Source organism: Stomoxys calcitrans, chromosome 2 (genome assembly GCF_963082655.1).
Source record: "Stomoxys calcitrans chromosome 2, idStoCalc2.1, whole genome shotgun sequence".
NCBI lineage: Eukaryota > Metazoa > Arthropoda > Insecta > Diptera > Muscidae > Stomoxys > Stomoxys calcitrans.
Window position 1 is genome coordinate 65,403,014 of NC_081553.1, and position 13,757 is coordinate 65,416,770.

Sequence of the window (13,757 nt, forward strand, 5' to 3'; positions counted from 1 at the left end):
GGGTGGCGGTCGTTCTCCAAGGTAGCCAATTACCGCACCTTCTACCGTGTCTGCATGAATGTTGTTTAGACCCGCTTGATATGCCGCTTGATCTAGAGGTTCTCTCTTGTAGCGCTGAACCTCACGCTCTAGATCATATAGATCTACCTTAAGGCTTCTCAGCGGTAGATATCTAACCACAAGATGATGATTTGGATGGTTTCTGCGATAATAGCCCAAAAGGTATTGCTTACACAGCATGTAGTTGTCTTCGCACTGGTAGGATCTTTGTCTCCTGATGGAGGTGGTCCACATGAGAACTCCAATGGCAAGCGGTTGTACGCACCGGATTGACCCGATGGAATCTTCATCGGCAAGGTCTGCCGCCTCAGTGTACGTGTACGTGTTCGTAGCATGGTATTTCCCTAAAAGCTCTTTAATTGTGGAAAACAAATATTCCAAGGAAACTTTTGTTTCATATAGAGTAAAAGGAGGCGCAGCAGAGCGGGCCGGGTTCAGCTAGTATTCTACAAAACTGTCTTAATCGGTAGTATTGTTGTACTCACCTTATTATTTTAAGAATAAATCAATTTGTCATAGTTCTCTCTCGGATGTAGGGTATACCAAAATCACCTTTTCCCGCCTTTGGTCTTTACTTACTTTTTTTCCTTCAATTTCTCATTTGTTACGTTCTTTAGCCTTGAAGCACCCCATCGCCCCAGTGGTTGGAGTAAAAATCAAAACCATTGTGCACAATAAAGTTTCAATTCAATGGAGTTTTCAATTCAATTCAATTTTATTAAGTCAGTTTTTTTTTTTCTTTCTTTTTTTTATTGTTTTTGTGTGTTTATGAATTTAGTTTTTTTTTTCTTTTGTTCATTTTTCTTTCTTTTGTTTGTTAATTTACCGTAGCAGTTGGTTTTTTTTTTCATATAATTTTAAAAATTAATATCACTAACAAGCTTTTTTTCAAATGTATTTTCAATTTAAACTATAATTTATTCACCGTTTTTTGTTTGTGTGTGTGTGTGTTTTTTGTTGCATTTCTTGCTGTTTTAGTTTCTCATATAGTTTTTTTTTTATTTAATTTATTTTGCAATAAATACCTTTTGTAATAGTTTATTCATATATTGCATGAGAAAATAGATTTTCATCAAAAAAAATTAAAAGAAAAATTAATACAAAATTACAAAAAAAAAAAAAAAATAAATAATAACCAAGTAATACGATTTTATACGCGATTGCCAATAGCTGAGCTGAGGTTGTCTGGAATTATTGGGGCAATAGAATATTGAGAGTTAAAAAACCATAACACTAAGATCTAAAGAATGAATGAAGGAAAAAATTAAAATTTTCTAAAAGAACTGAAATTTTTTTCCTGATATGCAAATGCAAATTTTGCCCATGAACATTTCACTAAGGAACAGGGGCAAACTTATCACATATCAATGAGTGCAGTCCGATTCAAGTTTGAACTCAATGATAAGGGGCCTCCTTTTTATAGCCGAGTTCGAACGGCGTGCCGTAGTGCGACACCTCTTTGCAGAGATTTTTTACATTATTGACATTTGTCTTAAATCTTTGAACGTCAAAGTGAGTGGGAAAAACATTAGCCGGAGGTCGATTCCACATACGAATGGTTCGGGCGAAATAAGAATTCTCTGTGGGGTCCGCTGGCCAATCAATTACAAACGGGTGTGAGTTCCTGCAATGTCTAGTATCCCTGGCATACTTCCTTACATCAGGAATAAGAAGACGAATATCAGACGAACACAACCCATAAAAGTGCCAATAGAACAAACAACCCACATTGCGACGATGATGATCAAGGGCGGCAATAGACTTGGATACCCCACTGTCCCCAATCAACGCCGTCGCTCTCCTCTGTACACGGTCCAGTAGCTCCAGGGATGATTTTGAAGCTCCAGCGCATACATGTAAGTTGTACTCCATTTTCGGCCTTATGAAAGTGGTGTAGATGTTAAGAAGATCAGATGGAGTAAAGTAATTCTTATACCGTTTAAGGAAAGCCTAAACACTTGAATGCTTCTTTCGACACTTCGAATACATGTTTAGCCCAATGGACATCACTTTGTATTTTCATGCCCACAACATCAAGAGCTTCGTTTTGATCAACATCAATGCCGTTGATAGATAAAGATGATTGTAATAGGTCAGCGAATCGTTTGTGCGACAACAAACAGCATTGAGTCTTCCGTGAATTTAAATCTACTCGCTTCATTCGGCCCCACTCAGAAATGGCCAGCAAATGCTGGCAGAGTGTATCATCCATAAACCGCTTCTTGTCCACAATTTCTCGAAGACTCGGCCTATGGTCGGATGAGTACGAATGACAGAGATTACTGTCATCCACAAATGAGTAGATCGGATTCGATGTCTGACCCAACAGATCTTTGATGAAAATAAGAAAAAGAAAAGGAGAAAGACAAGAGCCGTGGAGAGCTATGCCATATTTCAACATTTGTCAAATTGGCGTATTTGTTGAAAGTGATAGCAAAACACCACGTGCAAAATTTCAGTCTAATCGGATAATAATTGCGGTCTCTAGAGATTTAAGAAGTTCAGACCCAAGTCCAAAACCGGATATGGCAGCCATATCCGGTTTTAGACTGAATTAGACCATACCTGGCACAGTTATTAGAAGTCATTTCTTAACGATATGTGCAAAATTTCAGACAAATCGAATGAGAATTGCGCTCTCTGGTAGCTCAAGAAGTCTAATCGGGTGATCGGTTTAAAAGACAGCTATACCAGGTTTTAAACCGATTTGAACCACACTTGGCACATTTGTTGGCAGTGATACCAAAATACCTTGTGCAAAATTTCAGCCAAATCGAATAATAATTGCGCCCTCTAGAGGCTGAAAAAGTCAAGACCCAAGGTCGGTTTATAAAACATGGCACGATTTGGTCCGTTTACAAACCCAACTGACCTACACTAATAGGAAATATTTTTGCAAAATTTCAAGCGCCTAACTTTACTCCTTCGAAAGTTAGAGTGCTTTCGACAGACGGACGGACATGGTGTTACAAACGGAATGACGAAATAAATATATCCCTATCCCATGGTGTAGGGTATAAAAAGTCACGCAAAAACCACTTTGAAATTAGAATTGTGTGAGAAAATTTTAATTTTTTCGTTTTTATACACACCATCACAGGATGGGGGCATACCAATCTAGTCATTCCGTTTGTAACACCTCCAAATAATGATCTACAATAGGTTCTCATCTTATATATAAAAATCAATTTGTGTTTGCTTGTTTGTTTGTGTGTTCCTTATAGATGGTTCCTTATATTGTGTATTCCTCACAGATGGAGCATAATGATCCCGTGGTGAAAATAGGGTACTAAATTTTTTGATATCTGAAGAGGAGGCGAACCCTCCCCCTTACCCTAATTTTCAGAAACGCCAGATCTCGGAGATGGGTGGCGCGATTTAAGCGAAATTTTGTGTGCACTCATATAGTACGCCAAAAATAAATATTTGGTATCCAAATTTCTGATAGGGCACCTAGGGGGGCCGCCCCATCCTAAAACCTACCAAACATATATTTAGACCAATCACGACAATATGGGACTCAAATGAAAGGTATTTGCGAGTAGAATACGAATCTAATATCCACGTATCTTATATCAACATTAGGGACCAACTATTAAGTGGACGTCCCACATCTATAACAACCCCTAACTAGGACGTATTTGCTCACCAAGACAATTTAGGTCTTAAAGAGAGTGGAACTAAATATTTATAGTTTTTAGGGTCAATACCCCAAAGAGGACATAATTGCTGACTTTTGCAATAAGGAGTTTAAATGAGATTAGAAAACGAATTTGATATTCAATTTTGAGGGCAATGGCAATATGGGGTTTAAATAAATGATATATAGTCATGTGAGAATAGAGTACGTTACGTTGCTGATATATTTTCCGGGCTTAGTGTTTGGGGGACCACCCCAATCCCCAAAACACCCCTAAATCTCGCATATATACCGACCATGTCAATATGGAGCATAAATGAAAGGTATTTGGGGGCAGAGCAAGAATTGATACCCACTTTCCCAATTTTTTGATACCGGAAGGGGGACGGACCCTTCCCCTTACCCCAAAAGTACTGCCCAAAAATAAAAGTGGACCGATCGACAATATGGGATTGAAATGAAAGGTATTCAGGAGTGGAGTATGAGTTTCATAGTAGAAGTTGGGTCCAAGTACCTGGGGGGCCGCCCCTGCCCCAAAACCCCTTAAAATAGGTTTATTTGAAAATCATGAAAATATGGGACTTAAATGAAAGGCCTTCGGGAGTAGATTACGAATACGGTCAGGAAGTAGGAATAGGCGTAATAATTTGTTGATAATGATAGGGGGCGGTCCCTCTACTGTTACCCCAGAAACATCACCCAAAATCAAAAGTGGGTCGATAAGGACAATATGGGTATCAAATAAAAAGTATGCGGGAGTAGACAACGAATCTGGCATACAAATTCATGTCGAAGTATAGGGAGTCACCCCACCCACACAAAAAACGCCCAAAATGGGCACATTAGCCAATTACGGATATATGGGACTTGGTTTGTTTGTTCCGTATAGACTGAAAAACGGCAGAACCGATTTTCTCAAAAAATTTGGCTAATTGTGTAGGTTGATCTGGAAAGAAACATAGGTTATATAATTTTTCGGTATCGGAAGGGGGACGCACCCTCCCCCTTATGCCGAAAACAAAATCCAAAATCAAAAGTGGACCGATCGGGACAATATAGGTATCAAATGAAAGGTATTGGAGAGTAGAATACGAATAGGGCCTAAGTATCCATCGGGCAGCCCCAACCCCAAAACTCCCCCAAACAGATATATTGGACTTTCATTTCAATATGGGGCTCAAATGAAAGGTATTCGGGACTAGATTTCGAATCTGGCATACAAAATCAGATCGAAGTATAGGGGGTCAAGCCACCTCTCAAAAACCCCATTAGACCCTTTATGACTACATTACTCTTGCCTGAACCGATTTTCTTAAAATTTTCATAGATTGTGTACGTTTGTCCCTGTTGCTTAGTGGAATGTTCATGGGCAAAATTTGCATTTGTGCACGTTTGTCTGGAAGGAAACGTAGGCTACATAATTTTTAGATATCGTTTGGAGGCGAACCCTCTCGCTTACCCAAAAACTCCACCCATATCCGAAAGTGGCCCGATGGGCACAATAGGGGTATCAAATGAAAGGTATTGGAGGTCAAAGAACGAATATGGTATTAAAATTTGGTGCCAAGTACCCAGCGGGCGAGCCACCCCCAACGCTTTGTCCGATGTTTGCGCCAGGATTCGAACACGTTCAGCGTCATAGGCTACAAGGACACGAATACGATATCCGCATTCAGGGCGAAGTGTCCCCACTTTAAAAAGATATTAGAGAATTAAAGAAGGCCCAGCGGACTTCTTGAGCTCTGAAAGCCTCATAGTTTATCCTTGGATGCCTATTCCAAACATAAATTTGGAATTTAAATTGAACCAATAAATGTACAGCCTCAGCTTTATGTCTTACTTAATTAAGGCCAATTTCGGAAATAAAAACAAAACAAACAAAATTGTCATTGAAAAGAAAAAAACTTCTTCAAATTTTCCATTAACTACAGTTCTTCTGGTTGTTGTTGATAGCAATAATGATAATAGTCATAATCATAATGATGATGGTAATAGTTGGAGTATTAATAGTAGTAAAGTTGCTTGGTCGTCAATTACAAGTTTAGATTATCTTGTTTTTTTGTCGCTTTGGTTTTTCATTTATATTTTGTTTCATTATTACTTTGACTAAATCGTTTTTACTCTCGTTTGGTTTTATTTGAAAATTTAATTTATGTGTAAAATATTTTTCATTGTTGTTTCTTTTGTTTTTTGTTAATTATTATAAATAAATAGTTTTCTAAATACATTTGTTTTTTTTTTCTTTTTGTTAGTTATCTGACTAATTTTTGGTTGGTTAGTTTTGTTTGGTTTTTGGTATTATTTTCGAGTTAAGTTAATTATTGGCTAATTAAATATGACAATTTATAATTATGATATCAACAAGGCAATGATGTAGTAATTAATTTATTTTTCATACAATTTAGTTAAATGTAAATATAAATTTTTTTAACTTTCAAAAATGATAAATAGAGTTGTAAGTATTTTTCATATATTTTTGAGATTTTTTTTCTATATATAAAAAAGAACTAAAAAAAAGTTATGCCAACACATAGTAATTGCAATAAACCAAAGAATTGAATGGCGGCCAAAATATATTTTGCCATTTTCCTTAAATAAGTTCCTAAAAATTTTTATCTGATATGTTTATACTAAAAATCGTTTAATTACGGATTAGATTTACTATGTGATATATGTATTGACCTAAAAAAAATCTGAACCAAATCAATCGTAAAGTTGTTACAGGAAAATGATATTGCATGCAAGTTTTCAAATCCTCAGAGAGCAACTAAGGAGACAAGATGCGGGCCGAATCTTTTATACCATGGATCGCATTTGTCGAGTTCTTTCCCGGCATCTCTTCTTAGGCAAAAAAGGATATAAGAAAAGATTTGCTATTAGAGCGATATCAAGATATGGACCGGTTTGGAACACAATTGAATTAAATATTGGAGACATGTGTAAAACGTCGGCCAATTCGAATAAGAATTGCGCCCTTTAGGGGCTCAAAAAATAAATTGGAGAGATCGATTAATATGGAAGCTGTATCGGGCTACAGACCGATTCAGACCATAATAAACATGTATGTTGATGGTCATGAGAGGATCCGTTAGATAAGAATTGCGCACTTTAGAGGCTTAAAAAGTCAAGACCCAAGATCGGTTTATATGACAGCTATATTAGGCTATAGACCGATTTGAACCATACTTGGCACAGTTGTTGGATATCATAACAAAATACTTTGTGCAAAAATTCATTCAAATCGGATAAGAATTGCGCCCTCTGGAGGCTCAAAAAGTCAAGACCCAAGATCGGTTTATATGACAGCTATATCAGACTATAGACCGATTTGAACCATACTTAGCACAGTTGTTGGATGTCATAACAAAACACGTCGTGCAAAATTTCATTCTAATCGGATAAGAATCGCGCACTCTAGAGGCTCAAAAAGTCAAGACCCAAGATCGGTCTATATGGCAGCTATATCAAAACATGGACCGATATGGCTCATTTACAATCCCAACCGACCTACAGTAATAAAAAGTATTTGTGCAAAATTTCAAGAGGCTAGGGAGAAGAAAAGGGCTGCACACCCCGGAAAAATTGAAGTGGTATAGTCAATGTATCGTCATCTGTATACACCGACGTCCTTGCGGAATTGTGCCAACGTCCTTGCGGAATTGTGCCTCCTCCAGTTTGTGACGATGCAGTCTGGTATTGGGGTCGAAACAAACCAATTGCTTTCGGGCATCATTGTGTATAGTTGGTGGGGCGAAAAAAAAGGTTGGTGAGGTCTGGACGGGCTCAGCATTGGATTTAGTCAACAAACCAATGGCACACGAATGGATACCAAGGATGCTCTCAGATCCTGACTCCCTACTTGCGAGACAAAGAGAATGTAGTCCCATTCTTTCCACCAGTGACTAGAAGATTGATAGATTGGATGAGGCTGATGCCAATCGGAGACATGCAGTATTCTTACTAAACTCCGGCTGTCTCAAAGATCTCAACAACTCTGATGGAGTTGCAAATTGCAAATTTTTCCCATGAACATTCCACTAAGGAACAGGTGCAAACTTCTCACATATCAATGAGTGCAGTCCGATTCAAGATTAAGCTCAATAAATTAGATTTTACGATAACCCAAGCCACTGTGCTATCTTCATGTCTCTGACCATTATGCCGTGGTTGCCATCCGCTAATGTCCTGAAAACATTTTCGATTGCCAAACAATCCTCCGGGAATCTAGATGAAGGTTATGATCGCAAGCAAGCTCGACGAAAAGTCGTAGACGATTCCCTCATATTGGCAGAAAATCGAGAAAAAGTAAAAGCGTGCTAAGTTCAGCCGGGCCGAATCTTATATACCCTCCACCGTGGATCGCATTTGTCGAGTTCTTTCCCGGTATCACTTTTTAGATAAACAAAGGATAAAAGAAAAGAATTGCTTTGCTAATTGAATTGAATGTTGCGAGACCATACTAGCAGTCAATGTGTAAAATTTCAGCCAATTCGTGTAAGAAATGTGCACTTTAGGGTCTCCAGAAGTTATATAGAGAGATCGGTTTATATGGGAGCTATATCAGGCTATGGACCGATTCGCACCATATTTGACACGTATGTTGAAGGTCATGGGAGAAGCCGTTGTACTAAATTTCGGCCAAATCGGGTAATACTCGCGCCCTTTAGAGGCTCAAGAAGTCAAGATCCCATATTGGTTTATATGGCAGCTATGTCAGGTTATGGACCGATTTGAACTATTCTTAGCACAGTTGTTAGAAGTCATAACAAAACACGTTGTGCAAAATTTCGGCCAAATCGGATAAGAATTTCTCCCTGTAGAGGCTTAAGAAGTCAAGACCCCAGATCGGTTTATATGGCAGCTATATCAGGTTATGGACCGATTTGTACTATTCTTAGCACAATTGTTGAAAGTAATAATAAAACACCTCACGCAAAGTTTCAGCTAAATCGGATAATAAATGCGTCCTCTAGTGGCTCAAGAAGTCAAGACCCCAGATCGGTTTATATGGCAGCTATATCAAGTTATAGACAGATTTGAACTATTCTTAGCACAGTTGTTGCAAGTCATAACAAAACACCTCGTGCAAAATTTCACCCACATCGGATAAGAATTGTGCCCTCTAGTGGCTCTAGAAGTCAAGATCCAAGACTGTTTTATATAGCAGCTATATCAAACCATGGACCGATATAGCCCATTTACAATCCCAACCGACCTACACAAAAAAAAGTGTTTGTGCAAAATTTCAAGCGGCTAGCTTTACTCCTTTTAACTGGATTATCGCATTTTTGTCACCATTAGGCCCATAAAAGCCACATTTATTGTCCGATTTTGCTGAAATTTGGGACTGTGAGTTGTGTTAGGTCCTATGACATCGGTCATCAATTTGGTCCAGATTGGTTCAGATTTGGATATAGCTGCCATTAGACCGATCACTCGGTTTTAGGTTTTGGAGCCATAAAAGGCGCATTTTTTGTTCGATATCACTGAAATTTGGGACAGTGAGTTGTCTTAGACCCTTCGACGTTTTTCTTTTATTTGGTATTGATCGGTTCAGATTTGGATATAGCTGCCATATAGACCGATCTCTCGGTTTTAGGGCCATAAAAGGCGCATTTATTGTCCGATTAAGACAGTTAGTTGTGATAGGTCCTTCGACGTCCTTCTTCAATTTGGTCCAGATCGGTGCAGATTTGAATATAGCTGCCATGTAGACCGATCTCTCGGTTTTAGGTTTTTGGCCCATAAAAGGCGCATTTATTGTCCGATTTCGCCGAAATTTGGGATAATGCGTTGTGTTAGGCTCTTCGACATTTTTCTGCAACTTGGCCCAAATCGGTCCAGATTTGGATGTAGCCGCCATGTAGACCGATATCTCGATTTAAAGCCTTTGCCCCATAAAAGGCGCATTTATAATCCGATTTCACTGAAATTTGACACCCTGACTTATATTAGGCTTTTTGACATCCGTGTCGTATATGGTTCAGATCGGTTGATGTTTAGATATAGTTACTAAAAAGACCAATATTTGGTAATACGTAAATGGATAATGATTTGTACTTATTAGTGTTTGGTCCAAATCGGAACATATTTCGATATAACTGGTATGGGACATAAGTAATGCAATTTTCACCGGATTTTGATGAAAGATGGTTTACATAAAGGGTGATTTTTTTGAGGTTAGGATTTTCATGCATTAGTATTTGACAGATCACGTGGAATTTCAGACATGGTGTCAAAGAGAAAGATGCTCAGTATGCTTTGACATTTCATCATGAATAGACTTACTAACGAGCAACGCTTGCAAATCATTGAATTTTATTACCAAAATCAGTGTTCGGTTCGAAATGTGTTCATTCACCGTAACGTTGCGTCCAACAGCATCTTTGAAAAAATACGGTCCAATGATTCCACCAGCGTACAAACCACACCAAACAGTGCATTTTTCGGGATGCATGGGCAGTTCTTGAACGGCTTCTGGTTGCTCTTCACTCCAAATGCGGCAATTTTGCTTATTTACGTAGCCATTCAACCAGAAATGAGCCTCATCGCTGAACAAAATTTGTCAAAATTTGAACACATTTCGAACCGAACACTGATTTTGGTAATAAAATTCAATGATTTGCAAGCGTTGCTCGTTAGTAAGTCTATTCATGATGAAATGTCAAAGCATACTGAGCATCTTTCTCTTTGACACCATGTTTGAAATCCCACGTGATCTGTCAAATACTAATGCATGAAAATCCTAACCTCAAAAAAATCACCCTTTATATACCCGAGATGGTGGGTATCCAAAGTTCGGCCCGGCCGCACTTGACGCCTTTTTCGCCTTGTTTACTAGTATTTTCGATTCTATCCCACTGTGCAACGAAAGGCTGAAGTATCTTCTCAGACAGTCAAGCAAGTTAGATATCTGGAAAGATATTTCTGAATTCAAAAACCGCACTCGACTATCGCAGATCTGATCTCAACGAGATAGCTGAACGGTTAACGATTCACCTGTTCTGGGTGAATTCCCGCAGGGGAATTGTAAGCAGATGAGCTTGCGAGACACTTTCCAGGAGAACTAGACATGTAAGCTTCAGGTCTGCAGGATCTGGCCTGAACGATAATGAATGACAGATGGTCACAAAGTGGGGGTTTTGATTTCTCAAAAATTATGTGGCCTAGTCTTAGGTTAGACCGCTGTGCTGTCGCTGGTTAGAACAGACGTCTCAGTCATTGTTTCCGTCTTGACAGCTCACTGCCTGATCGAAAAATATGCAGATACACTGAAGGTTTCAAATAACCACTTCTGCAGAAGCTGTGAGGACGTCGACGAAAAAAGAGACTATAAAACATCTGCTGTGTGTGTGTTGTGTGCCGCACTGGCAGTCAGAAGAAGTTCCATTTTAGAGTCTGATTTCTTTGAGAACTTGATTTAGGGGAAAGGGGAAACATTCGCAAGTTGTTGGGCTTTTTTAAAGGGTTCTGGATGATTCAACGGTAGGAAATAGAAGGCATCTTCCTTCTCATGTTCATGGGGTATAACTATGGACAAAAACTTCTAAGTGGGGCTGATGGCAGAATGCCATTTGAACCCAACCAAAGGCCTTACGCCAGAATTTCATTCAACACAAAAATCCTTTAAAGCTTCCCCTTTTTTGCTTCCTAAATAATAAATTTTGCTAGGATTATTTTTAACCTTTTTGCGATATAAAAAAACATAAAATTTGCTGGCTTATTGTAACCCATTGTGTGGCTTAAGGTAAACAATTTTAGATGCTTTTGTGGGTGTTTTTGTTTTTTCTTCTTTTGGTTTTCATATTTACGTTATATAGGAATTAGTCAATTTGATTTTGTATAATAATATTGGTTTTTGGAATAAAAAAGCAGACGTTGTTGGTTGATGATTTGTTGCAAAAATGTGCTTAATGTTTTGTGGTTTTTTTCGATTTTTGTTTTTTTTTTATTCATTCATTTATTTAAATTCAATTAGTTTTGTTTTTGTTGTTGTTGTTTTGCTAAAATTTATAAAATATGTATTGTTACATTTTTGAGTGGGGGGGGGGCTTCTTTATTTGCTTTCAATATAACAAATGTTTGTGTTTTTGGGGTTTTCATTTGTTGTTGTTTTGGTTGCTGTCATTTTCGTTTAGAATATTTACCGGCTTTTCAGCATTTGGTTTGGTTTTTGTGGGTTTAAATTTCTATTGGAAATTTTAAGTCGATATTAAATTAAATTCAATTTGGTTTTCCTTTTTGGTTGTTGTTTTAGTTGTTGTTTAACCTTTTTGACATTCTTTTCTTTTGGTTGAAATTTTCTGTTAATTTTTAATAATAAATATTTACATTGTTTATGTGGGATGTTTTGCGGTTGTTTGTGGTAATAATGATTGGTTGGTTGGTTGGTGGCTGAGCATAGAGCTCTACCCAATAAGATTGGGGATACAGTGGTGGGCATAAGTGGGGTACAATGAAGATAAGGTGGAAAAAAAGTATACAAAAAATATGAAAAAAAAAAATTTAAAAATTGTTTTGACTACTTTGACTTTAGGTCAGTGCTAAGTTCATGTTTCACAGTGAAAAAAAAAATTATAAAAAATTTTTTAGATAATTAATTAAAAAAACTAAATAGTATAGTGATTTATCCGATGGGATAGTACCACATGATTTCCTATATAACAATTTGACAAGTTTGCAATTTTGCTATGAAGATTTTTGTTGTTGTAACTTTGATTTTCACTGTGGAAGTCGAGCTTAATCCAAATTAAAAAAAAAAGAAAATATCTCCAAATCAAAATATTTTAGTCCGTCTGTCTGTCCGAAGCAACTAAAAGCGTGGTAAGTTCGACCGGGCCGAATCTTATATACCCTCCACCATGGATAGGATTTGTCAAGTTATTTGATATACTTTTTATACCCACCACCGAAGAATGGGGGTGGGCCCATAAAAGCCACATTTAGCATCCGATTTTACTGAAATTTAAGACAGTGAGTTGTGTTAGGACCTTCGACATTCTTCGTCAATTTGGCCCAGATCGGTCCAGATTTGGATATAGCTGCCATAAAGACCGATCCTCCGATTTAGGGCCTTAGGCCCTTAAAAGGCGCATTTATTGTCCGATGTCGCCGAAATTTGGGACAGTGAGTTAAGTTAAGCCCCTTGATATACTTCTGCAATGTGGCACAGATCGGTGCAGATATAAATATAGCTGCCATATAGACCGGTCTCTCGATTTAGGGTCATAGGCCCATAAAAGCCACATTTATTATCCGATTTTGCTGAAATTTGGGACAGTGTGTTGCCTTAAGTCCTTCCACATATTTCTTTAAATTGGCCCTGATCGGTTCAGATTTGGATATAGCTGCCACATAGACCGATTTATCGATTTAAGGTTTTGGGCCCATAAAAGGCGCATTTATTGTCCGATGTCGCCGAAATTTGGGACAGTGAGTTAAGTTAAGCTCCTTGAGATACGTTTGCAATATGGCACAGATCGGTCAAGATTTGGATATAGCTGCCATATAGACCGATCTCTCGGTTTTAGGTTTTGCGCCCATAAAAGGCGCATTTATTTTCCTATTTCGCCCAAATTTGGGACACTGAGTTGTATTAGGCTCTTCGACATTTTTCTGCAACTTGGCCTAAATTGGTCCAGATTTGGATGTAGCTGCCATGTAGATCAATATCTTGATTTAAAGTCTTGGCCCCATAAAAAGCGTATTTATAATCCGATTTCACTGAAATTTGACACAGTGACTTATGTTAGGCTTTTCGACATCCGTGTCGAATATGGTTCAGATCGGTTTATTTTTTGGATATAGCTACTAAAAAGACCAATATTTTTTTATACACAATTGAACAATGACTTGTACTTATTAGTATTTGGTCCAAATCGGAACATATTTCGATACAACTGCTATGGGTATGCAATTTTCACCCGATTTTGATGAAAGGTGGTTTACATATATACCCGAGGTGGTAGGTATCCAAAGTTCGGCCCGGCCGCACATAACGCCTTTTTACTTGTTCAAATATATATAAGCTATATGAAATTGTTGACCGATATAGACC